The 25974-nt window shown below is 36.5% G+C and overlaps 1 protein-coding gene across 8 annotated transcripts in view; it reads left to right on the top strand.

The window, feature by feature from the left end:
* Positions 1-3076: 3076 nt before the first annotated feature.
* b3galt1b (UDP-Gal:betaGlcNAc beta 1,3-galactosyltransferase, polypeptide 1b) overlaps positions 3077-25974 on the top strand; it is a 131630-nt gene continuing 108732 nt past the window's right edge. For 4 of the 8 annotated variants that reach the window (XM_043248197.1, XM_043248193.1, XM_043248199.1 and 1 more), the window contains exon 1: positions 3077-3158. The gene's annotated coding sequence lies outside the window, so the exon portion shown is untranslated. Of the gene's footprint in view, positions 3367-25974 lie in introns of all 8 variants that reach the window. The other 4 variants (XM_043248196.1, XM_043248198.1, XM_043248192.1 and 1 more) reach the window with 1 other exon arrangement.

Genomic DNA, 25974 nt, shown 5'->3' on the forward strand with positions numbered 1-25974 from the left:
AAATAACACTCATCCGAAGGCATAGATTAGTGTTTTTTATTAACATGCCTGTCCACTGAACAGTGAATTCGATTCATGAACAATTGATTGACATGACTTTTGGTGAATCAGATCATTCTTTGAAAAGATTTGACTCAAACGGTTGATTTGTTCACAGATCAGACATCGCTGCTTTCATGAATGTTGCATGAAAAACTGGAGGAGATTCCACTTTTTCTAAGAATTTTTTTTTTTTTCATTTCTGTCTTGTCTTCCTCAAAGCCATCGTGCAATATTGATCATAACAGACTTGGAATAAAGTCCTCGTATGGAATATTTTTACTTTATTTGTTGCTTCAACGCTCCGGTCCAAAATGAATTGTAATTGCGTAGGAAAGAGCGACCAGTTGCATTAATAAATATTTCAAGCAGATAAAAAAAGACATGATGACAGATTTTGACTTTTGGGGGCGAACTGTTCCTTTAAAAGAAGAAGAAACCAGAGCTGAGCGTGGCAGCGTACGGCTGCTTTGTTACCATGGAGATTGTGAACAACGACTTTAATTCAACAATCATTTATTATCCTTTGACCTAGTTAAAATCATTTAACGTAAAAATAGAATCTTTTGTGCCATCAGATGTTAAAAAGGGCAACTCAATTACACTGGCAGTCGGGGTTTGACACCTACTCATGCAATTAATTCAAACTCTGAAATTGCATGAATGGAAGTACGGTACGTGCGAATGGTGTGATGATCAAAACTATGCTTCACGTATAACAACTGTTACATTCGAGCTTCTTCTCTGTATAGACTCCAGCTCTGCTCGTTCTGACAGTCTCCAGCCAGCATCCCGAGGTGCATGCTGGGATGCTTTCAGACAGGTCTGAAGGAGTTCGCACAAACGCAGGACACTTGATGCTTTTTTTTTTTCTTTACTGTCTGCTCGATGTCAAGCAAGCGGCTGTTCACCCCAAAAATGAAATTTTGCTGAGAATGTGCCCTCGGGCCATTCGAGATTCAGAGTTTGGAGAAGCATTGTATTATTTGCTCAGCAATGGATCCGAATGGGTGCCGTCAGAATGAGAGTTCGAGCGCTTTTAAAAACATCACGATAATTCATTTCTGCATTCCTTTCGCAGATCCACCCATGCGACTGTTTCAGTTTTTTATTTTTAAATACGTTTTTAAATGTTTTTTTGATGTTTGAAGTTAAAACATCTTACTGATGGATTTATTACAAACACGCAGCTTTTACTTTTACTTGTGGCTGTTTTCACGAGCTGATTGGACTCTTATTCTGACGGCACCCATTCGCTGCAGGCGATCCATTCGTGAGCAAGACGTAATGCTTAATCTCTCCGAATCAGTTCTGATGAAGAAACAAACTCAAACTGTGGCAAACTCAGAACGCACATTTAATATCGAGTTCGCTCCGGCTTTAAACGAACGCTCATGTTTGGGTGAACTTTTCTTTACGAAACAAAAAAAAAGTATAAAACTTCAAGTACTGCAAATGACTCCCTCCCAAATAGGCTTTGTGCATTAGCGTCATCTCAAAACTTTTCTAAAGCATTAAACAGAAAATTAGAATAATACTCTTGTAATAATGACATCCTCAGAGGCAATAAACTCAGGAGAAGGCCTAATCCACTTGTCCTTCCTACCCCAGATGAATAAAGCGCTGACTAATACCGCTCTTAGATGGATGAGCTGGAAATGCAGAGCATTATCAAGAGGGTAGATAATACCCACACATGTACAACTTCTTTCTTATGTCTTAATGCATTGCATAGCGCATATTCTATATTTAACAGTATTGTTTCTGGAGTTGTAGATGCAACGTGGTCGGGTCTGAGCGTGTGCGGCAGATAGTGTCTCTCTAAGGCAGTTAACTCTATTAGATTAGTGGTGTTAATGCAACCACACCTGACAGACCTCTGCTGCACCTGCCTGGACACATCCATCTGCTCAGAGATGGGGAAATTAGTTTGAATAAACGCGTGCTATAAGGGCAAGAACGGCTCAGGATAACTCCATACAGTTATTCAAGTCCATTTATTTTGTATAACACTCATTTTTGCATGTTGTTTCAGAGCGGATTTACAGAAATCACCCATTTAGTGTCTCCAGGAAACAAACCTTGAAAGAATAAATGCCCAGATGATGTTTGGGATGGTAAGGTAACAACTGCAGTTTTTTTTTTCTTTTGGTGGAAGTCACAGATTGGTGAAAAAAAAAAAAAAATCATTAGAAATTTTTTAATTAAAAAAATTGTCATTAATAAATTTTAATATAAAATAATAATAGCTGCTGCTTTGGCTTGACATGATTTTGAATTTTTCAAAAATAATTTATGTTGTTTTAAAAGGTACAAGCAGGGCTTTATATTATATTATATTATATATTGCATTATTATATTATATTATATTATATTATATTATATTATATTATATTATATTATATTATATTATATTATATATACCTCATATTAATATTATTTATATAAATATGATATTATTAGTTTAATGTACATTTTTAACATATATGTTATTTTTATTATTAATATAGACATTTAAGTTAATAGTTTAACATTTACATTAATTTGATAATGCCTATGTATGCACACAAACAAACATACATTCATGAATAGAAATGCAAAAAATATATACATTTTCTTTCCATATTTCTTTTAAAATGACGAATGATAGGATAATTACAAAAAAATAAAAATAAAAATAAATACAAATCGCGCAATATTGGCATTAACGTTCAAAGGAAAGTACTTGTACTTATAAAAACAGAAGTTGTGTGAATATGTTGTGCCTTATATCTCAAGTCTCAGTGATGCTTATTTTAAACTTCACATTTATTTAACTTGTTTTACCCAGTGCCGTATACTTAAATTGTTGCGTACCGCTTTCAAACTGCTAAACTAATCTGACAGCGAATTCCTCCCTTTGCATTTTTTCACAACGTCAATCAAACTTGCTACGCTAAACAGAGCGACCCGCCTCACCGCCGATTGGCCGAGCGCCTCCCAGAGCGCCACGTGATTGGACGGCGCGCCTGTCGCTTAACGGCTCTCGCCATCGGGTTTCGTGGCGCAGAGGCTCGAGCCCCACTCTCTCGCGCTCACTCACGGCGGCGCGAGCTCCGAGGATGGAGGCGACCGAAGCGGTAGGTGAAGCTTCCCTCTTACTTCCCGCCGGAGAGCGGCTAGCTGCTCAGACCCGCCCGTTGGAGGAACGGTGAGCCGCGACGGGTTCTGTGGTTTTGTCATGAGCCCTGGAGTTTGTCCGGCGCGGTTTAGCGCGCTGAAGTGTTTGCCGGGTCAAAGCCGCGAGTATTAGTGATGGAGGGACTGGCGCTGTCCGAGGTGCTGAAAGTGAGTAAAGCTTCCACTGTAACACATAGTAGGACTTTTAATAGGAGAACGATGTTTCCCGTGGCTGTTTTTAATGAGTAGGAACGTTGACTCTTCAATATAAAAAAAATGGTATTATATATAGATTTTTAAACTGCCTTACAGTTTACCGAGGCGATGCATATTATATATATAATAATGCATAGAGTCTACTTTTTTTGGGAGGGTGTTTTTTATGAACAAAAAAGTAAGATTACCTTATATTGAAGGGGAAAAAGCAAGTCTGCGTTTGTTTAGATTGTTCTGTCGTTTAGCTTTAAATATCGGCGTGCATGTTGGGTTGTTTATTCGCGTTATGCGTTACCCTGATTGTGTTTTGCGGCTTAACTTTTAAGTAATTTGTTACACAACTCGCATCGAGGGCAGCAGGTTTTACTGTAACAGCCAGGTTGGCGTATAAGCATTTCTGTGGATCAGATCAAGCGCGGATGCATCACGATAAAAACGGCATGTTACCATTTTCGAAAGTTTGCTAGAAGATGCTGATTGCTAATTGCTCTTCTGATTACTCGTAAGCATTTTGCATTGTATTTTCACACCGGCTGGAAATAAATCATCATTAGCTTGTGAAAACATTGTTGATTACTGCTACTTTAACTTTGAAATACAGCTAAATATGGTTGATGGAAAAAAAAAGCGACTTTTTAGGCTTTTTTTCATCAAGTTGTTGTGTTTTCTTTCTCAATTACTTCCCTTGTTCTCCAAGTTCATTGATATTCGAGTCGTCTGGCTGTGTTTGTTTGCCGTTAAAGATGTAAATAGCCTTTTCTTCCTGCATATGTACGATTGCCACATGTCTCTTGAACGGTATGTTGCGTCTGTGCATGCAAAATTGACCAGATCTTTCATTTTCAACAGTGTTTTGACTGATGCAAGTCATTTGAGAGACGACTTGGATCATTTGAGCAAAAAACGTGCATCTCTCTTTAAGGGAAATGCTCCTTAATAGAGAAATTGTAATATAAATAAGCAGTTTAAAGTGAAATAAGCTCTCTGTGCCTAAACATCTGGCAGAACATAAAATGGGTCATTAGTGCGAAATGGGTGCCTTTCCAACTAGATTAGAAGTCAGCATGAAATGGAAATCGCAGTCGTTTTTTTTCTTCTCTATTGTGATATATCTGAGCGAAACGGCTTTTTGAACAAGAAGAAATGTAGGCCGGGACTTGATTTTCTGTCCTGTGGGATTCTATCGGATTGATGTCGTTTTCTAATTGCTGTGATCTCATGTGAGTGACAGGTTGCTGGAGGGAAGTGATTTTTGCCCAGCACTTCGTTGCACACGTCATCAGAGAAGAGATGTTGTTGTGAAGGAGATTAAGAGTTAATAAAAAAATAAAAATAATGATGTGCGCAGATTGAGTTAAAAAGAACGCAAGAGTATAATCAGATATATGTGTTAATACTGCACTGTGACATGTCTAGCTCAATACATTTTTAATAATTTTGCCTTTTGAATAGTACATTTATTACGTTACAGTTACAGAACCCTTTTGTTTTAGGTCATTAAACTGGTACGGAATATATCTACAGAATAGAACGCTGAAATTTGTATAAATATTTTTTGTCGTTGTTTTGCAGTTGTTTACAATAAATAACCATAGCAACAGGGCCAGTGATGTAAGGTTGATCTTTATTGAAAAAACCGAAGCATAAAATGACATAAAAATACTTTGTCCTTGAAGAGCGCTTTTATTGAAAGGGTGGTAATGTCATTATGGCAAGGTTTGTGGGATTAATGGAAAAGATCATTGTTGATGCATAACCCGTGGAAACTTAATAAAAGCACAATTACACAATACAAATTGTAAAAAAAAATGTAAAAAAAACCCATTCATTTTTGATTTAGTGACTTTAAAGTACTTTTTATTCACTATTATAAAGGGTTTAGTAGGTATATGACATTTCACAAAATTGGTTTGCACCATCTTCTGCTAATTTAATGCGTTCTCTTACATGTTGGGACATCATTTTGCCTTCAGAATAGTTCATCGATTCAATTTTACAGTTTACTGCAAACCCGAAAGTCATAAAACTGGTGCTTCTTCAGAAGAGAATTTATTGGGTCTGTAAATGACCTGAAAACGTGTTGCAGTGATTGTTAGAATTAGTCGTTCTACTGCATGTGGTAAACCTAATGTTAAACTCTATGTTTTTAAAGTCGAAAATTGTGTTTGTCGATGCACCGTGAGATCAGCTATGGAAAGAACGTTTTTTAAATACCTCGCAAATACTTTAGAAATGATGTTTTTTTTTAAAACACGAGTTTACAACGAATAAGCCTTTCAGCAGGGGTTGATGTAAGATCGTCCCGTCCTAGATCAACAATTAAAAAAAAATATTATATACCTTGTCATTAAAGAGTTCGAAGGATCGTGACGTCATGGCATTTCTGGAAAGGTCTACAAATGGAAAAATGTAACACCAACACACATAATGCATGAAAAAAAAAAAGGAAAAAATGTAAAAATATATTTAAAGAGGCAAAACGCTAACTTTAATGTAAATATTTATAAATGTAGAAGTTGGCAGGATGCAAAAAAATGCAACATCATGATAAGTGTAAATAAAATGTCTCTATTAGCGCATCGTTCATGCCTGTGTATTTTTGTGTACGTGTTTTGAGCGATCACCTGCATGTTCTGTGTGCCGCTCCGCTCACATACAGACTGACAGTAATGGCTGTTCCGTCTCCTTCATTTGCTTTTGTTCTCTTTACTGTAGTTCTCAAGTCGCACTTGGGAAAGCAAAATAGGTGTTTGATGAGGATCGTTCCTCCCCGGCGTTTTTCTTTCCGGGCAAATCAAAGGCAGTAAGTCACTTGTCTTGTTGTGAGGAATGGGCACCAGCTCGCGCTTTCTCTCGGGTTTATTTGAAATCCAATATGAATTGTGCTGACGCTTTGAATTTGCCTTTGTGACCTTGGCGGCGTTTTCTTGGCGAAGACAGTGTCGTATTGTTTAAAATGTGTTCTGTGAGTCGACTCCCGGAGGGGAAGTCTGCATATCAGAGGTTTGTCTTTATGTCCCAGGTGTCTTTTAGTACTTTATGTTTCTGTTCCGGATGTTGAAATAGTCTCTGTGGTCTCCTGTATTCCCTACAGGGCTGATTTTTCTTTGAAGGAAATAAATGCAGTTTTATGCTTGACTTGTGGCCTCGATGCACTCGTTTCTGTCACTGCTAAGTGAATTCTGTTGGAAAATGTAATCTCTTTATGATTAGACGAGCTCTGGTTGCCGGATTGAAGCCCGACGCTCACCTAAACGCGAGCGTACAGTCCCTCGAAGCATATTCATATCCGCTTTGCTCATGTTTTAATTGCTGTTTGGAGTCCGGTGGCTCGACATTGACGTATCGATCAGGTCTTAGAAAAGCCTCAATAACAGGCAGATCTAATTGATTACTCCGCATTGACATGCAGGGGCATTATGCCTCACCACGAGCGCAGACCGGGAATATTGATGTGTGAAATTAATTCCAAGCATGAGCGAGGAATGACTTTCACTTATTCGAGCTTGTTGTGTTACTGTTCTAATGAAATAGCTGGAGCAATTTTCCATAGTCTTTTTTTTTTTTTTTTTTTTTTGCACGTTCCAGCACAAACCTGTTTGGGAATATCGCGTTTGAGGAAATTAGACTCTTCAGCCAAAACGCATTGGCAGCTTTTTGCACTTGTTATCGGCCTTTTGGTTTTGAACCTTCTCCTGTGTGTTAAATCGGCTCATTATGCTGCTGTATTTCCAGTCTTCTTTAATTTGTTCTGTTAGACAGGCCGTCTCCGTTTAAAGGTGTTCTCTGGGGAAAACTTCGGCAGCAGACAGAGAGGGTGTTAAGCGGAGGGCAGCCGATAATGATCATCTCTCAGACTACTGAAAGTTGCTTCTAATGATCTGCAAATAAAACACAGGTCGCCGCTATTGTTTTTGCTCATCTGAGGGATTCTCCTGACAGCGCTTCTGGGATAGAAAACATGTAGCGCTCTCATAATCGCTTAATTATCAATTAGCGATCTCATAATGGTCTTATCGATGTCGTATGTTTACAACCAAGATCATATCATTGATATGCCTTATTTCGAGCTTTGCTCTAGTCAGGAGAGAGTATACGAAAAATCTGCACCGCTTGTGACATTTCAAACCGTGTCATGTGACTAATCACTCTGGATACACGGGAAATGACATCACGACATGCTGATCGGCTCTGTTAGGCATTAGATAAGGGAAATTTCACAGGATTGTACCAAAAACGGGCTCCGGTGAAACATCTATTAATAGCAATTTGAATATCACTGCTCAAGAAATATTATTGCAACTTAAAATCGCAATTTTGTTTTTGAATAAATTGTAAAATGAGATGAAAAGCAGAAATATGGGACCCAGGACCACAAAAACAGTCATAAGGGTAATTGTTTTTGAAAGTGAGATTTAAACACGACCTGAAAGCTGAATAATAAGTACGGTTTGTTAAGACTGGACAATATTTGGCAACAATTTAAACAATTTTCGAATTTGATGGTGCAAAAAAAATGTTAAATACAAAAAAAAATTACCTTTGAAGTTCTTAAAAATGCATATTACTAATCAAAAATATGTTTTTATATATTTACAGTAGGACATTTACAAAATATTTGATCTTTACTTATTGTCCTACAGTCCTAACGATTAAGGCATAAAAGAAAAATCTAAAATTTTGACCCATACAATGTATTTTTGGCTATCGCTATAAATATACCCCAGTGGCTGGTCCAGGGTCATATACGATCTTTCAGAAATCATTCTGATATGCTGATTTGATGAACACAAAGTGTTTTCATTATTATTCATTATGCCAGTCGTGGTGCTTTATGTATAAGTAGAACCTCATTTATTTCAAATAGAAATCTATTAGAGCATTTCAATGTCACTTCTGATCAATTTCATGTATCGTTGCTGAATAAAAGTATTCATAAAAAACAATCTCACTGACCCCTAACTACTGAACAGTATATTGCTTAAAAATGTTGCCAATGTTATGTCACGTCCACTCCAAATAACAGATTGTGATACTATTTTGTGCCACAAGTAGCATAGAAACGATTGCATGAAAAGTCTTCTCTGAGCCAAATGAGATTCATCTATTCAGATGTGTCTGCTGTAAATGCATCCAAGCGATTCGTCCCGTCTGAACTGAGTCACACCAGACCTCCGTCAGCAAGCAAAACTATACCTGAATGCATGAGAGGCTTTTTACAACGGCAGGGCCACACACTCAGAGCATAATGCAGTTTTTACTTTCACCCCCCCCTTCCCACTCCGTTCTCAGTCAGTGAAGCTCTTATCCAAGGCAAAGGATTACATTTTTGCCCATTTATGTAAATGGATATCTACTGAAGCAGTTCAGATTAAACGCCTTGTTTGCTGCGGGCTACGTCAATAATATTTCACAGCCGGGATTTGAACCACTAACCCCTCTATGCTCTTTTTTTCCTGCAGAGCATCACCTAACAAAAATATCGGAGAGGCCTGTATCACGCACTGCACTGTCTAAATCGATGTCGCAACCACTCTGGGAAAATGTTCTAGGGAATTGAAAAGACTTTGATGCTTTTAATGCTAGCTGAACAATAAACAGTTGGGTTTTACTACATTTAGCTTGGGGCCAGCTAGCTTCACTAAATTGTAAAAGCGTTGACTGTTTTCGAACAGGTTTCATGGACCCTCGCCTTGTATGCTAATAGTTGGGTGCACAGATAGTCCCACACATCCCAGAAAACACTATTCGTGGAGTTTATTCATTGATTGGTTGTCAGGAAGTTGTAGGAAATTAACACACTATTTTTTAATTTGTTTAGTTGCAAAACACATTGTCATATGAGAAAGTATTATGATGCTTACTTAAGCTCTAAATGTGTACTTGTATAGAGCACGTCCATGTTTTTTTTCTTTCTCTATATTCGCATGATGTTAAGAAAAAACTATTATTAAAATTATAGAAATTATTTATTCAAATAATTTATTTGTTATAAAATGTATAAATGTGTTATTTATTTAGATTTGCATGATGAGGAAAACAATATATATATATATATATATATATATATATATATATATAAATATATTTAATATTTATATATATATATATATATATATATATATTTTTTTTACAAATAGAAATTTGTTATTTATATACATTGTCAAAGCAACATTAAACCGGGTCATATTAAAATAAAAAAATCTATTCCATATTGCCCTTTTTACTGCACTTTGACTTTAACAGTTTAGCATTTCTCTCAAATTGCTGTGATTTTGGTTAAAAAACATTATTTTTACTGTTAAAGTAATCAAGACTGAATACATAAGGCAGAGATAAAAGACAAAGCTATTGCATCATATTTAACCTGAATTACTTCATGCATTACAGTCAAGAAGCAAATGTGCTTATTTGTCATGTAAATACCGCCACACAAAACCAGCAAATAAAATATTCACGCTCTTGAAAACTTTATTCTCCTTATTCCTTTCTGCATGCACAATATCATTTCTTCTCTCTTTCGCTTGATTTTGAGGTGAGATATGATCCAGACGTGTTCCTGACAGGTTTTTGTGTGATTCACCTTGAAAGAAGGTGATTCGCTGTGACAGATACCACGGAAGAAGAAACAGCATCCTCTCGCAGTCAAGTTATCCGACGCAGCGCGCATCTCAAATCGTTGCAAGACGCGACTGCGGAAGTTTTTTTTACTTTTCCGTCTCAAATCCGAGCGCATTTCAGGAGAGGAAAAAAAAAGCCCGTTTTGTTGCCATCTGTCTGAGTATTCCCTGACTAATGTAGCTTACAGTCCCTCAGAGATGTTGCTTAAATTCTGTACAGATTTGTTCCATTAGATTGCCTCCATCTAGTTGTTTTTCGTCCTGCTGCTAACAGTTCAGTCTGAGTGCGGTCGCTATCCGCCGCTTTTATTTCCTGCTGCTACAGGAACCGACAGTATCTGGCCACATCAGTCAGAAGAAACATCCCACGTGGAGAACATCGCCGTGTTCTTCTGCCGCGGAGCAAATCCCCAGAACGCCGACCTCCTAAACGGAGGCTCTTTGAGGGCTTGTTGATGTGGGTGTGTTGTTAAACGTGCGCCGGAGGAGAGGAGGCAGATTATTTATCCAGAGAGCTGGAACACGAAGCGGGTCAGCGAGTCTCTATCGTGTCACTAGACGGTGCAAAGGTAGGAGAGCAATTCTGCCTCTGATCAAACGCGTGTTCTGCCTGGATGATCTTGCAGGTGGGTGCAGCCGAAAGCTTTCCGCTTCCGTCCCGGATTCCTGGCGGAGGAGCGGTGGCACTTTGTTACCCTCTAACGGATGTGAGCGATGACAGATGTGTCAGCGCGCTGCCTTTGAAATATCACCGCTAAAAATACATGAAATCAAATAATGACAAGAGGCAGGCGGAGATGAGAGATAAAGGACAAAGAGACACGGCTGTCCTAATCCAGTTACCGTTCGTATAAAGGAAAAATAAAAACCGACTTATCGCGCCGTATTTTGCCTGCTGGTGTAACGTGATAATCTCCAGGTTGCAATTCTGATTTGATGTTATCGGATAATACCGGCTGTGATATCTCTAATCTCGTGTTCCCCGGTGGGGCGGTTTTCTAAGTCTGAGCAATGGAGATGGGATTTTCGAAGTATGAAGGAGGCCAAAAGTCTGAGGCCACTAGTGAAAATGCTTTGAATGACAATGTGAGTGAAGTTCACTCAAAAGTTCAATATTGGCAGGAAGTTTGCCGTTTAAGATGTAGACCAGTTTGCTTCTTCATGGAACCGATTTGGAGAAATTTGGGTGCTGTGCAGTGAATGGGTGCCGTCCAAACAGCTCATAAAAACATCACAATAATCCTCCAGTCGATCATTTAATAGCTTGTGAAGTGAAAAGCTGTGTGTTATTAAGAAACAAATTCATCGTTAAGGCAGTTTTACTTTGAAACCACTTTTTTAAACTACTTCTGGCCAAAATATGAGTGAAAAAGTACACATGCTTTGTCCACTCGCATTCAAATCAGCGTTTGTTTAGAGCTGTTTTGGACCATTTTCACTTGTAAACTGTGCGTGCTTCTCTCCTCATTCACGCAAGATGCCTTTTTTGGAGGCATCAATATTATAACTCAAGTTTTAACCAGAAGCATTTCTCAATGATTTCTCAATGACGGATTTGTTTCTTAAAATCACACAGCTTTTCAGTTCACAAGATTAACTGACGGCCAGGAGATGCGTGAACTACTTGCGCATTATTGTGATGTTTTTATCAGCCGTTTGACCTCTGACGGCACCCATTCACTGCAGAGGATCCATTGGTGAGCGGTTGATGTTATGATTCTTTGGGTAACCAAAAATGATCCATCTACGGCATCACCGAGAAATCTTTTCAGCATTCATTTCGAAGAGTGTTAAAATGGCATGATTATATTCTCCACAACAAGAAAATCAGTCATATATATTTTATTTGTTTCGTTTCAAATTCTGTGTGATGTCAGGTATTTGTACTGCGTGAATGCTAAAGTACAACAGTGAAGCTGGCTCTATAACTGAAAACTAACGTTGATAAACATTTGAATGCAGTTTAGAGGTGTTTTCAGAGCCCAGATAATGGATTACCCACATTAATAAAACCTGCTGAAAGGGGTTTGTTACCAGAAATTACATGGAGACTTTTCTAAAGAAAAAAGCACAGGTCTTCTTTAGAGCTTCTTTATAGATTTGCTCTTTAAATGACAAAAAATTCTGCGCCATTGACTTTAGACTAGGTTTGAGCTGGTCTATGGCGTAATCTATTTTCAGTTCCTCAAAATAGCGCGCCACCAACAACGCGCCTGAACACACCTCTCTTTTTAGACCAGCGGACCCAAGAGGCGCACAAATGGGCGCAAATGCATTTGCTAGTTAATAGACGTGGCGCTGGATGTAAAAATGAGAACTGCTTTGGACTTAAACTAGCAAACGCGAGGTGTATGATAGACTCCATTGACTTTTGTATTTTCCCCAAGGGATTTTAGGAGAAATATCTGAAACAAAGGGTCCGTATATGTGTCATGGCGCATCGTAAATGCACACGTAAATAGAAAATAGTGAAAGTCCTGAATAGAGCAGCTTACGGGCTCCAGTCTCTTTGTGAAGTGTGCTGCTTCTGGTGCGTTTAGCGTGTCTGTAATGCAGTGTAGATTGAGCTGAGATATTTGAAATAGAGTCTGACATTCGGTCAGCACGAGTGTAGTGGGGAATGGGTTTCTGCAGAGCATTATAAGAAGGCTGTCAGATGAGATTGCTGGGCAGCATCTGGTTAAAAATGCCGCAAGCCCTACATACGTTAAGAAACCCTTGGAAATACTGCATTTACAACGATTACTAGACTTTTTCATAGCCGTAATTAACGTTCTGTCATCATTTACTGTCCTTCGTATTGTTGCGAACCCGTATGACTTCCTTTGTTCTGTGGAACACAAAAGATGTTGCTTGCAGCAGAAAATCTCAGCTTTCCATACAATGGAAGTCATGCTGGTTTGGGTGAGTAAATAATGACAGTTTTCGTTTTTTCAGTGAACTATCTGTGATTAAACGAAATGGCATGTGAATGACGGGCAGATCATTTCTGTTTAGTAACAACAAAAGAGTGCGTTGCGCACAAATTCTAGCTCCATCGATCACTGTTGTGGTACATCTTAACCTTTTAAAGCGGCGTTTTATTTGCCTTTACCTCATGAGCTCATAGTCTTGTTTTAAAATCAGTCAGGAGATCAATGAGAGCCGCTCGATTTTACTGTCCCTCCTCTTCAGTCACTTTTAATAAACAGGTGATCTATCTTTACAATCCAATGCTGCCATTATATTATCGTTGACTAATGGCTCTGACAGGCACAGGGTCGTTTAAAGCCAGAGATGGTCAGTGAACAGACGATGGGCGGTCCATGGACGTGCTGTCTATCTTAGATTTGTTGCTGATAGATTATAAAGCTTATTATAGCGGTTCAAAACAATGTTGATTTACTATGAATACTAAATGCTACATGATAGTATTCATTAATATTTTGAATTAGCTTTTATGTTGCCCGTTTTCATTTTAATTTTAGTTAGCGATTTTCTGAAGTTTTATGCTTTTGTCCTTTTTATTCTTTTTTTTTTGTTTATTTGTATTGTAGCTTTAGTTTTTATCAAATCTTTGTATTTCAGTTTGTTCCATTAACTATTCAAACAGTCTATAAAACATCTGTGCAGCTTAAAATCGGAAAACAATACACTCTGAAATGCTGGGTAAAATATGGACAAACCCAGCAGTTGGGTTGTTTTCAATCAATCGCTTTTATTTATAAAGCGCTTTTAACAACACAGATTGTATCAAAGCACTGAACAGTATGAAATCGGAGAATAGAGTGACAGTAATGTATAATGACCGGATTAAACACCTACTTTTTAATAAATGCAGAGACAGTCTCTGGAATCAAATTGACGATAATTGCTAGAAATTAAGCGTCCCCAACTAAGCAAGCCAGAGGCGACAGCAAGGAACCAAAACCCCATCCATACAGAATGGAGAAAAAAAACCTTGGGAGAAACCAGTTCTCCTCTGACCGGACGACCAGCAATTAATTTCCAGTTCAATTTTTAAACGCGCAGCTATATCAGTAGTGTAGTGAGTGTGTGTGTGTGTGTGTGTGTGTGTGTGTGTGTGTGTGTGTGTGTGTCTGGTTCCCGTGATCTGTCCACGGAGCTCATCTAGGTGTTCTGGTCTCCGATGAAGGTCATCTCTTGGTGCTGATCCACCATCTAATCTTGATAGAATAAGAAACAGACTAATATTAGCGTAGATGCCATTCTTTTTACGATGTGACATGCACATTGTGTGTTGGTTTTCAACAGTCGGGTTAAATATGAGTCAATACACTCTAAATACACTCTTTGTCCATATTTTACCTGGTTCTGGGTTGTATTTAATCCAGATTTTTTTTTGAGTGTAGATATACTCACAAAGTGAAACATGTTCATAGTTAATAGGATTTTGTGTGATTTATGTGACATTTTTACCCATTTTTTGTGTTTTTCACACAATAATAATTTATATATATTTCGGCTTTTTTTGTCATCTCGTTTTTTTGTCATCAAAGTAGGCTAATTAATTATTTCTTTAATAGTCTTAGTTTTAGTTAACAGCAGCATTGATTAGGGGAAGCTATACTTTACCAAATCAATATTAATGAACTGACATCATGAAACTTGATTAAATAAAGGAGCTAATAAATATTTATGAGCCGATGTGACAAGGTTTGTAATGTGTCAGCAGCACTTTTTTTTTTTTATGTGAAAACCTGCATGTAAAGCTGTTTCCGTTACACATCTTCTGTCCAAGCGAGCAGTTCTTGGTCAGAATGAGCTGCTAAATAGAGCAGTCTTTACGCTGATAGCCTGATAGTCTGACTCTGAAGCCTGGGTTCACAGATGCATCCTTGTACATTGCTCCAGCAGGTTTCAGACGGCCTGACCTCAAAGTTATTAACAGACATTTTCAAGGCTGAAGTGCCCTGTTTTTTTCCAGTTATTACGAGTTGCTGCCACGCTACTGTATCTGCTCAGGATGAGGGGAAGGGAAAAGGGCAATCAATGTTCTTGAAGAGGCTGCAGCCCGGCCGCTTAAGCGATGGAAAACAAATTCCGTGCCAAGTTCAGTCTTCATAACTGACACCTCACGGATCGGATATTGAGCACCACGATTTATTACCAATGAGAGCCTGACTGCTCCTAGAATAAAAGCAATAACTCACTGAGTTCCAGAATCAGCCACAGAATCTTTCCCAGCTCTTGAGATTTACTTTAACCCTTTAGCATCTGACTCAAATGCTGCTGAACGTCTACCTGAGTGCTTAACCGAATGAAAGTCTGCTGCTCACAGCTGGGATGCAAGATGTGTTTAGAATTTATTTGCATGCTTAAGCAATACTAAAACGTGTCTGAATGTCGAAAAAACAAACAAAAATGGCACTGAGTAAATATTAAAGTACCTTACTTTACCTTATTTTTTTGAAAAAGATCCTTCATGCTGTGTATAACAGAGCTCTAAGTGAATGAAAACATCCTGCAAAGTTTTAAACCTGAAAGTGCACCGTGTATAAAGTTATTGTCCGGTGAAAGAAAAAGTTGAAAGTCCCCAGCCGTTGACGTCAACATGAATATTTAGCATATTGCCGCCGACATTTTCCACTGGTCTGAATGAAAATGCTAATTCATTCTTCGCCACTAGGTGATGCTTTCAGGGCGTTAAAAGCTCAAAAATACTGCTTTAAATTAAATGAATCAATCGCCGGAGAGGTTTAGAGAAATGAATCGTCAAATGAATCGTTTGGGAGTCATTGAACATATAAGGTTGCATGTCAGCCTGATGTTGGGGACTCCCAAAACCAAAATATGAACTCTTCATAACCCATAATAGGTACCTCTATTATGGGTTATGAAGAGCCCATATTTTGGTTTTAATAAAACTGAAGATACTTCAGCATTCTTGTGTTTACTTGTGTTTAATGCAATAGTTAGCAAGAGATAATCGATTTAGTGAAACTGCATTACTATTAACTTCTGATGAAAACATCACAATAATCCACATGTATTCCTCCAGTCCTTCAGCTAACATCATGATGTGAACAATTAGTGTTTGTAAAAAACAAATAACACTCAGATAAGACTCTGTACTGCTTCTGGTCCATAATCCATAATAACACAAAAAATGTTGGGTGGCAACTGTTTATATCCCCAAAAAATTGATGTTGCTCAACAAGATAAGAGGAATTTGTGATATTAGCCATAAATGAAAGTCATTTTCAAAGCGGAGTAAGCAGTTGTTTTTTAATAAAAGATTACTACGATTTTTTGCACCAATGAATCATGCACAATATGACTAAAAAAATGCATTAAGCAAGTGGGGTTTGATGTCATGCAGACTTTAGGCTCAAATTAAAGTGGTTTGAACTGTACTGGATCGTCTCCGCGCTGATCGTTATATGCTAACTAGCTCTTTGATTAGCTTGTAATACTACAGCAGTATTCAGATCACAAGCATGTCAAACAACACAACCCGTCTTATCAATTCACGCCTTCCCTTTTCATCTCTCCTCCTCTTCTTTACCAATCCTTCTCTTCTTTGTTCTTTAACACGCCATCTGAAAAGACATTTGTAATCAAACGAACCTCTGGAGTGTAAACCTCAACAGCAGGTGGTCCGTCCTTGGCATACTAATGAGCAGGGAGTGACACATCAACACGACCCAGACTTCATGCAATATGGTCTTTCTCAAGCATGCCGTAAGTTGAAACTGCTCCGTTTGAGTCTGAGATGTCACACGTTAAGACAAATCTCGGGGTTGCAAGTGTGACCGATAAAAACAGATCGCGGTGACAGAGTAAACGACTGCCGCTGACGTCACTAAAAGAGGAAGGGGAGTCATGAACGGATGGAAACAGTTGAAGCTGATTTGCCCTGTCTCTGTGTTTGATGTATATTTACCGTGGGCAGTTTGCATATTTCATTTTATTCATTTAGTAGATGCTTTCAAATTCAATTCAAAATCAAATTCAAAATCAAATCAAATCAAATCAAATTCAAATTTTATTTGTCACATACACATACATACATGGTACGACATGCAGTGAAATGTTTTTTACAACCGTCCAGCGTCAGAATAAAAAAAAAAAAAAAAATATATATATATATATATATATATATATATATATATATATATATATATATATATATATATATATATATATATAAAATATTAAAAATATATATACAAAGAAGTGTACTTTTATCCACTGCAGCACAAAAACAGTCTTAAGTACAGGTATATTTGTAGCAACAGCCAACAATACACTGTATTGAGTGTTTTTTTATTTTATTTTATGCCAATGGGATAATACGGATATTAAGTGAAGATCATGTCCCATGAAGATATTTTGTATATTTCTATCTCAAATATATATATATATATATATATATATATATATATATATAAAAATTCCTGATGAGCAATATGCATTGCTAAGAGCTTAATTTGGACAACTTTAAATGCAATTTTTTTCTCAGTATTTAGATTTTTATATACCTAAATAGTTTCTCGGCCAAATATGACCCTACCCTAACAAACCATACATCAACTGAAAGCTTAATTATTCAGCTTTCAGATGATGTATACGTATCACTTTAATTAAAGAATGACCCTTGTGACTGGTTTTATGGTCCAGGGTCAGAAATGAGGAACATAAGCAATTTGTCACAGAGCCGGCATTATTCATGATATACAATGTCAGGTTTATTTGAGGCTGTCAGGTTTATATTATATTTCTATGCTTTATTTATCATGATTTTTTTATATAATATTGTTACATTTTATTATTTAGTAATTTTGTACTTTCTATTTTAGTTGGAATTCAGTTTATTTATTTAGTGTATTAAAAGTTAGATGAAAAATTCCATGTTTTCTAATCGAAAGTACTTAAATTTTACGTTTTTTCTTTTATATTTTGTTCTCTTTCAGATGAAAACAGTACTTTTTCAGAAATGAATGGAAAATGTGTTCTAAATGTGTTCTAAATTCAGCAACAAACAGGATGTTTTTATTTTAAATGACAGGAAATGTAAGTAGAATCAAAATTTATTGAAATTTACGCTGTGTTGAATTTTTTCTTATAAATTCCTCTTTTTGCAAATCATTAATAATCGGTTCTTCAATTTTGCCTAATCCTGCTTCATACATAGTTTATGAGCTTATCTTAGATTATGTTAACCAATGAATTTTATTGCATAGTGAGTAACACTTTATTTTACAATTACATCTATTAGTTTCTTATTAGCATGCATATTTCTAGAATATTAGCCATTTATTAGTGCTAATTAAGCACATATTAATGCCTTTTTCTGCATTCCTAATCCTGCACAATGCTAAACTTAACAAATACATAACTGACTATTAATAAGCAGCAGTTTAAGAATTTATTGAGGGAAAAGTTAATGTTTAACAAGTGTTACCATAAAGAGTTACCTTTTTCAGATCATTTGCTGACGGATAAAGATAAAATTTACATTCAACTATTTCACTCTGACTTCAAATATCTGAACTGCCTCCTGTATCCTTTGCTAATGAAAGCTCATGGTCATCAGTCAGCGAGTGTTTGTGTTGAATCCAAGTGGCTGTTGTATAAGACTCATTAACACTCTTTGCATTTTGTTTCAGTGGCAGGGATCTGGCCTCGGGTTGATCGATGCATCGCTTCCTCAGATATATCACGAAGTCCGTGCGTAAATGCATTGGACTTGTCTCATTTAGCAGTCGTGCAATTTGTCGCCGCGAGCGGTGAAACGCCAGAGCCAGTCAGCTGTCACTCCTCAAATCAGGTGATCGCTCTCACAGACTCCGCTGCTCCTCTCTATTCAATAATACAGAAGCCACTTCGGCTACGGCCCCAGAAATTGAGGTTGCCTATTTCCCAAGGCGGAAGCGAGTATTAGCAGCTTGTCAGAGGCTTGCGTCCTTCTTAACTACATTACATGCACGGGGCGCTTCTGCTCGTAAAACAGGCGATGAATATAGAAAGGGTCAACTACTGGTTTCAGGATGTGAGAGTGTGGTTCTTCCTTTACTGTTCCCCTGTCTGCCGTAACAGAGTTTAAAAACCGTCCTCAGCATCAGCTGATTTCCTGTGGGAGAAACTAAAACGTTCTTAAACGAGACAATGGCGATGCTTAGTTCCTGATTCGTACCGCGGCCCAACATGTACCTTCAGGGGGTCCATCTTCCGTCAGGAACGAGTCTCTGAATGGCTCTGCTGTAGTCTGGGGCAAAAATGATTTGGTCTGGCAAATTGAGCAGAAAAAAAGATTACTGTTACTCAAAAGGTTCAAATGTGAAGTAAAAGGGACTCTATAGCAGCTCTATCTTAAACAGTACCCCTTTAAAAGCTGACTTTTTTTTTAAAGAAAAAAAAGCAGTTAATTGAAACTTTAACCGAAGTGTGTGTGTGTGTGTGTATATATATATTTTTTTTTTTTTTTACCAAATCATCTTGTCTCTTTACAAATTGTTTATTTTTATTTTTTACAAAAAATCTCAATATGAGCCAAATATTGTATTTGATACATCAGGCTTTTATGGCTCATGTGATGTGGTATATCTAAGGAGGAACTTTTAATACATTTTTTTGCAGATGCTGATATTTAGATGAAATAAAATGCTGATGATCTTCATAACAGACTACTTACATAAAAATTATATAAATATCAGTTTTCACCCTATATCTCTCAATAATGTAAATAAAATGATATTTAATATGCTTATTTTTATGTTCAAAGCATGTAATGCATTGCAGTTCAGTGATCATATTTGATTACCACATAATGTTTCTAAAAAAAAAAAAAAACAACAACAGCAGGTGCAACAGGTGTTTCAGCTCATTTTTGTTCGTGCACATTTGCAGGAAATTCGTGTATCAACTATATTATTCAGCAGGCTTTTAAGGGTTAATGTTACATTATTTGTAGCTCAAACATTAGAGAACAGCACTAGCAAAGCCAAGGTCACGGGTTCAATTCAGGAAATGCACGACTGATTAAATGTATGCTAAGTAAGTCACTTTGGATAAAAGCATCTGCTAAATGCATAAATGTAAATGATTTATGATCCAAAAGACGGTTCGGTTCCCTTTGGTTACCTTATGTCAGTGTATAAGGTAAAGTGCCTCTTATGTCCATAATTTCTTTTAATAATTTTAATCTCAGTTTTACCCTCACAGGTTCATTATAAATGCTCCTGCGGCGTGACAAATGAATTTTTGAAAAGAACAAATATTCCATGTGGACTTTTAATTAATAATGGTCATAAAGCTACAATAAAAGCAACCATTTAAAAATAATTAGGAAAACGCAGTTTTAAAACTGTTTTAAAGGAAATATAAAATGTCATGCCACAGGACGTGTCCACAACTCATTTACGCTGAACCCTGATGAGAAACCTGACCGGTTTGAGTCCATTTGTTTCTTTTTAAATTTCTTCTAGCATTGCCTGCTTCACTGCATAACATTATCAACTAATCTTGATTTTTTTAGTCTTTATTCACACACATGATTTTTCATAACGCCGCATATCCAGAATTCCCATAGACTCCCATCTGTAAGAGTGCAGACGTCCTCCTAAGTGATTCAGGCGATATTTAAAAAAAAAAAACAAAGCTGCACAAATAGTTTTTTTGCTGTCATTAATTTCTGCTGACTTTGCTGTGCTGGCGTTCCCAGCATGCATTGAGGCATGGATAACGACTTTGGTTGTATTTGGTGGACTGTTTTTATTTACCCTGTTGATGCAAATTTTCTCACATTTAATTGCTTGATTTGCCATTCATGCAATTCGCTCGTCTGTTTTGTTGGTTGTTAACATCGTGGTCTGTCCCATAAAAATTTGTGCATGTGAACACCACAAACCTGATGTATTACAAGATGTTGCGTTGATTGAAGGCAGCGAGTTCAGTTTATACGCGCCTGTGTTGCTTGAGAAATACTTACAGCAAGGTTTGTTTGTTTTAGATATTTATGTTATTAACTCTGTATAGTAGAAAGGTTTGCATTTGACTTACAGTTTTATTAGCTTAATTAGATTTCTGCATACATTTTATGAAATAATCAGCATGTAAAAAAAGTCAATCTTAGCTTTTTTGGGGTGGCTTGGTTTTCAGTGGTAAGACATGCAATTTCCTGCGTTTATATCTTTGTGATTTACTAGAATAATATTGCTGAGTAAATAATTTGTCCAAGCTTTGATAATTGAATTTGATTTATTACTCATTTATTGTATTTATTTGTATGCATTTCGTTTTTCTGTTGTCTTTTCGTTGTGGAGCTGCATCTGTGAAGGTTTGGTGTCTTATTCGTTAGCATGCAGATCAGGGATAATATTATTCGTATACAGTTAAGGTCAAAAGTTTACATACCCTTGCAGAATCTGCAAAATGTTATCTTTTTAACCGAAAAAAGAGCCAAATGCATGTTATTTTTTTATTTAGCACTGACCTGAACAAGATTTTTCCACACAAAAGATGTTTGCATATAATCCACGAGAGAAAATAACGGTTGAATTTAAATCCCTTGTTTTTAAATGCCCGAATGATCAATATTTGTGTTTTTTGTTTAGCGATAGTTTTTTTTATGAGTCTCTCGTTTGTCCTGCAAGACTTAAAACTGCTAGCTGCTCTTTGCATGTACAGCATTTTTGCATATTTTGAACCCTTTCCAGCGATGACTGTATGATTTTGAGATCCGTCTTTTCACACCGAAGACAACTGAGGGACTCATATGCAAATATTACAGAAGACTCGAACGCCCACTCACGCTCCAGAAGGGAAAACCGTGCATTAAGAGCCAGGGTTGAAAACTTTTGAGCAGAATGAACAGAGCCTTTCAGAGGCTGCAGAAGATACTTACGTGTTTCCCAGAAGACAAAATAAGTTGCATTTACCTTGATCTCAAAAATTCAAAAGTATTCACCCCCTTGATTCTTCTTAATCAAGAAATAATGATTGTCTTGTTTTCATAATCGCTTCAAGTTCAAATTGTATTTGAAAAAACAGTTAGATTAATTGTGGGCCTTAACTACTATGTATTTGCATTAAAAAAAAGTGTAATGTGCTTATTGTTGTCATACTGTATTGCAAAATGCTTCTATTGAGATGGATATGGCTAAGGTTAGGGACAGGTTTGGTGGTATGGGTAGGCGTAACGGATGGGTCAACGGTGTAAATATGAATTATGAATTATATGAATTAATTACAGTTTAATTAAAGATAGGTATTTTTATAAATATAGTGTAAAAATGCATGTACACAATACAAGCATCGCACCAAATGAATGATTTCGATGTGATTACACAGCAGTTAAGGTCTCCTAATATACAGCCTTAGTTGTGTTATGCTATGTTTGTATATGTGTGTGTGTGTGTGTGTATTATACGTAATTACAGTAAACTTCTATTAGGTTGATTTATCTTCCACTGCCTTTACAAACAAGCATTTTTTTAATTCTGGCATCAAATTTTTAAAAATACACATCACACCAAGTGCATTATAGACTTCTAACCTTTAGATCAGTGAAAGCGAGTCACGATTCAGTGGTTAAATAAATCTGAAATGCATTCATTAAATACAATTGTGAATGACATTGTTATTTGTGGCGGGCTTTCATTTTTGTTCTGTGTATTCTACCTCTATAACAGTTATCAGTGGCAATTCAGATTTTCGATGTGATTGCACAGCAGTTAAGGCCACCTAATATACAGTGGGACCTAATTGTGCAGCCCTGCTGTAGCCGACACGTTCTGCCGTTAGCGGTGGACTGTGATGGCGCGCAGTTAGGGATTCATCCGACTCCGCTGTGCTGCTTGAAGATGACAATACGTTTACAATATCAAACCATATGGCGGTGTAAGTCTTTGGACAGAGTCCGCGGTGTGTTTTTTGTTGGTTTTGCGCCAGTGCGGGAGTCTGACAGTATGCCACATGTTTACACGTCAGCCGTCGCTACACTAGAGACTCTGTCCTCGCAGCTGCTCCCTTCTCTCTGTTTTCCTCACATTTCGCCTTCCCGGCGTCCCCTCGCAGCTCCTGCCTTTGACAGAGCCTCTGTAACCTGCGCGCAATGAAAGGCCCTTTCACTCGCTACAGACTATTTGCTGCTTGTTCAGGTATTTGATAGTGTCTGTTTCTGACTCCCTGCCTTCGTCTGCACCTGTGGCCTACAGGCATTCAGCAGATATAATTTGATTTGACAGGATGGGTTCCTGATGCACAGCCCTGCGTCTTCTTTGGTTTTTATGTTGCCATATTCCCTCTGCCAGGGTCCCCGTGGAGAAAAGGCGTTGGTTTTATCATCCAACAGATGGGAATCTTATTCCCATATTCCATAATCGAGGAAGACTGTGGTGATTTGAAGACGGTTGTTGATTAAGGTTATAGATTAAATCAATAAGACATAAGAGATTACTCATTATTGATTTAATTGCTTTAAAAGCAATTATTGTAACACCTTTTCACCAAAGTAAAATCACTATAATGTATTGCTTCAAATGGATTATAGCTTTTATAAAACTAGACATGATAAAAGACGCTAGTGTTGCATAATTATTATAATAGCTATAATTATTATTATTATATTAACATCAACAGTGATAATAATAATAATAATAATAATAATAATAATAATAATAATATATGTCAATATTATAATATAATAAAATATCAATGTTTAATTATTTTATATTTAATATTTTAACAGTTATGGAATTGGTTGTGTTTTCTTTTCCCCATGTGCTCGTATGATTATCGAAAGATTATTTTTATAGTTTATTATATTTTTGATATTATTACAGTGTCACTGAAGCAGCTGTAATGTTAATTGTGATTCTCCATCTTCGTGCATTATTCATGCACCTCATCATTACAAATACAAACTTACATTAATTAATATTATTATTAATACTACTATTATTGTTGGTCGCCTTGTTCTTATTATGACGACAACATCAATAATAATAATAATAATAATAATAATAATAATATTTATTAGTAGTTGTAGTAGTGGAATTAACAATAATAACCACAATTGTTGTTTTTCATTATGTCATTAATAACAAATAATAATGATAATAATATCAAATAACAATATTTAAAATGTAGAGACTATTCAAAACATTAGTGCTGAAAAAATTACATTTAACAATATTTTTTCCAGCATATGTTGTTGCCTTAGTTGTTTTATGCCATGTTTGTATATGTGTGTGTGTGTGTATGTGTGTGTGTGTGTGTGTATTATACCGTAATTACAGTAAACTTCTATTAGGTTGATTTATCTTCCACTGCCTTTACAAACAAGCATTTTTTTTAATTCTGGCAGTGAAAAGCGAGTCACGATTCAGTGGTTAAATAAATCTGAAATGCATTCATTAAATTCAATTGTGAATGACATTGTTATTTGTAGGGCTTTCATTTTTGTTCTGTGTATTCTACCTCTATAACAGCTATCAGTGGCAATTCAGATTATGTTATACATAAGTTAATATCATGTTGAGGTCAGTTACTTATTCAGGTGCGAGTGCAAACATTGCCCGTACTGTTTTAGCATCGCAACACGTCTTGCTATTTATTCACAAAGCAGTTTAATAACCGTTCACGCGCTATCTCTGTAATTGTTCGCATTTCATAAAGGTCTCGGCCTATTGTTCTTGTTTTGACGTTTTCTGTTTCTTGGCAACATCAGCAAAGTCCTGTTCCGCAGAAATAGATTTAATTCATCAACGGCTGTTCAAATCCATCTTTTATGCTTTAACTCAGGCAGTTTTAAATCAGATTAGCCCAACTCGTTCGCTCGCATCCAGCTTATTTTAAAGAATATTTTTTGTGCATTTATATATTTATTTATAATCTGTCCTCCTTCCTCTTTATCGCCTCGCCATGTCTGAACTGGCCAAGTTTCTCAACACCAAGTAGGCGTCGATGCCGACCGGCGTGTTATAATATATTCATTTGTCTGGAAGAACTTGGTTTTTGCGTCTTAGTTTCAATAAATACACTTGAAATAAAGTTTTGAGTTCTGAAAGCTGCAGTACGTTTCCATAATTCAATGAACTTTTACCACAAAAGATGAAAGAAGATTTGATTCCTCATGAAATGAGCCCTTTAAGTCCTGCGCTCTGTCAGATTGCATAAATACGCGCTGCACTTCTGTCTTGAGGAGGTTCTGCGGCGTTTTAAGCGAGCACAGAGGGTTTGAGCACCTGTGAAGAGGCAGAGCTCGGTCCCAGTGGGCCTGATGGGAAATCAGAGCCTCCAACAGAGAGAAAATGACGTCATGTTTGAACAGTGTCACAAGTAATCTACTCTAATGATTCGTCTTATGAAGATAAATGGGCAGAACACATCTGAGCACGTATCATACTGAGCAGAATAAGGAAGACGAGAGGCTTTGGGGAGTCTGTAGGGATTTGTTTTATTAACCGTGCCCTATAAAATGAAAACAATGTACTTTACACTTAATTAAATCAAATGTTTGTGTTCTTAATGTTTGTTGTCTCCTCGTGTATATTCGTTGGGGCATGTTTTTTCCAAATTCATTCCAATTAAAATTTTTCAAAGTCAGATTAGACTTTTTTTTTATATCCTGTAAAAAGGGATTTATATCCCACTTTGTACTGTCTTTAAGTTATTAAAAATAATTCTCTATTTAAATAGAACACCAAAGATGACAGGCTACAATATATATATATATATATATATATATATATATATATATATATATATATATTTTTTTACAAATTATATTTAATGAAAATGTTTTTATATATATATATATATATATATATATATATATATATATATATATATATATATATATATATATATATATATATATGTTTATTTTTTTACAAATTATATTTAATTATAACATTCTATTTATACGAAATGCTGGAGGAGAAAGTATTGCTGTTCGTTTTTTTTTGGTTTTTTACAAAAATATGACTAGCAG

This window comes from Puntigrus tetrazona, chromosome 9 (assembly GCF_018831695.1).
Source record: "Puntigrus tetrazona isolate hp1 chromosome 9, ASM1883169v1, whole genome shotgun sequence".
NCBI classification, from domain to species: domain Eukaryota; kingdom Metazoa; phylum Chordata; class Actinopteri; order Cypriniformes; family Cyprinidae; genus Puntigrus; species Puntigrus tetrazona.